At 55.4% G+C, this 2119-nt stretch overlaps 1 protein-coding gene across 1 annotated transcript in view; it reads left to right on the top strand.

Annotated features, from left to right (window-relative positions):
- The first annotated feature begins 272 nt into the window (after positions 1–272).
- The window catches only part of ZCCHC14 (zinc finger CCHC-type containing 14), a 30377-nt gene continuing 28530 nt past the window's right edge, over positions 273–2119 (top strand). The window contains exon 1 of the mRNA XM_018572415.1: positions 273–453. The gene's annotated coding sequence lies outside the window, so the exon portion shown is untranslated. The remainder of the gene's footprint in view (positions 454–2119) is intronic.

The following is a 2119-nucleotide window of genomic DNA, read 5'->3' as shown; positions in this document are numbered from 1 at the left end:
TAAAAGGTTAATTACACTTCATGGACTCTGATGGAACTTTTACGTATTTTTTTTTAACCAGATGTCACCCCGAATCTCAGTTACTATAATTACTATAATTTGTAAATAAAGAACGCTGATGACAGGTCCTCTTTGCCCTCCTCGCCGTCACGTGAACGGCCTATCGGGCTCTCCGCCCACAGAACCGTCGCTCAAAGGGAGGAGTCTTCGGCCACGCCCCCTCATCCTCGCTCTCTTGATTGACAGTCCCACTCCAGCGCTGGCGCGAAGAGATTGACAGCTACCGGCGGCCAATGGGAGGCGCGATCTCCGCGCAGGGGGCGTGGCGGCAAACGCAGCCGGCCAACGGCGAGCAGGGAGGAAGGAGGGACGTCGTGTCAGCGCGAGGCGTTCGCTGGTAACGGTTCCCGAAGAGAACGGAGGACGGAGAGGCGGACGGAAGGATCCTTCCCGGTGTGTACAGGCCTATGGGTGTGTGAGAGGGAGTAAAGGGGGTGGGGTCCCGGGGTTGCCCTTGCCCTGCCCGCCCACGGCATGCTGGGACTTGTAGTTAACCCCTTGTGGTCACTGCTGGGCCAAGTTCCAGGGGTTGACTGCATTCGTTGCCAACCGCTCTCCTACGAGGTCGAACGTGCGTTTCCGTGGCGTCTACATGCGATCGGCAGCGAGCGTCCACGGCGAATCGCGATCTCCGTTGGCGCATCGCAGCCGCATGGACGCAATCGCCACTATAAAGCTGGCCAGACACACGTTACAATCTGATTAGACGATCCATCCCGTTTATGGCGGTTGGCACTGAAATAAAAAAAATATTAGAAATTGGAGTGAAGGCTTTTTATACGGCGCGCGACCGAGGACGCGATCGGATCTGACACCGCCAGCCGTGTCACATGACATGCGGGGAGCCCACGCGTTTATATTTTGTACAATCAGATTGTAATGTGTGTGGCCAGACATACAATCACCTCATCGCCCCCACGGTGCGGGTCAGGTGACCTGGGGACAGGAAACAGGACATCGCAAATCTGAATCGGGTCGGGTTGGGGTGTCAGCTTTCCAGGATCACCCATCATGGGATTCTACCGATCGGCATTGGGTGGAAATCCGGCACATTCCCGTGTTCATGTTTATCCAGAATCCAAAGCTGGCTTACATGGAGTTCGGATCAGTCAGAACCACTGCTGTGTCTCCGCTGGAGAGATTCCCTTCACTTCCTGTCCCCAGAGGAAATCCCATCATAGACAGATGTCATTGGAACAGGTGTCCCCATTGGAAGATTTCCTCCCTGTTCCGGTGACAACTAAGATTTTGGAGTTTCTATCTCTGTGACCATACATGCGTGACGATACATGATCACCCCCTGCGTGTATACTCAACCATACCAGGAACATACCCCGGTGTGTATACCCCCCACCATACCAGGAACATACCCCGGTGTGTATACCCCCCACCATACCAGGAACATACCCCGGTGTGTATACCCCCCACCATACCAGGAACATACCCCGGTGTGTATACCCCCCACCATACCAGGAACATACCCCGGTGTGTATACCCCCCACCATACCAGGAACATACCCCGGTGTGTATACCCCCCACCATACCAGGAACATACCCCGGTGTGTATACCCCCCACCATACCAGGAACATACCCCGGTGTGTATACCCCCCACCATACCAGGAACATACCCCGGTGTGTATACCCCCCACCATACCAGGAACATACCCCGGTGTGTATACCCCCCACCATACCAGGAACATACCCCGGTGTGTATACCCCCCACCATACCAGGAACATACCCCGGTGTGTATACCCCCCACCATACCAGGAACATACCCCGGTGTGTATACCCCCCACCATACCAGGAACATACCCCGGTGTGTATACCCCCCACCATACCAGGAACATACCCCGGTGTCGGTGTGTCCCCCCCCCACCAATGATCGGCTTCCTCTGAGCCGGTGAAGGGTGAATTCCGGTCGGTGACTGGACTCCGCACAGTTTTGGTGTTATGTAATCAGTTTGCGTCAGACGATTGTCGGCTGTCCAGATCCCGCTGTGCGCCGGGAATGTCGCCATTTTCCATGTGTCCAGCCAGATGTCACCGTGCAGAATGTC

The sequence above is a fragment of the Nanorana parkeri genome, unplaced genomic scaffold (assembly GCF_000935625.1).
Source record: "Nanorana parkeri isolate BGI_ZX_2015 unplaced genomic scaffold, ASM93562v1 scaffold2022, whole genome shotgun sequence".
Classification (NCBI taxonomy): domain Eukaryota; kingdom Metazoa; phylum Chordata; class Amphibia; order Anura; family Dicroglossidae; genus Nanorana; species Nanorana parkeri.
The sequence above is the reverse complement of the archived record's forward strand: the minus strand, read 5'-3'. Positions and strand labels throughout refer to the sequence as shown.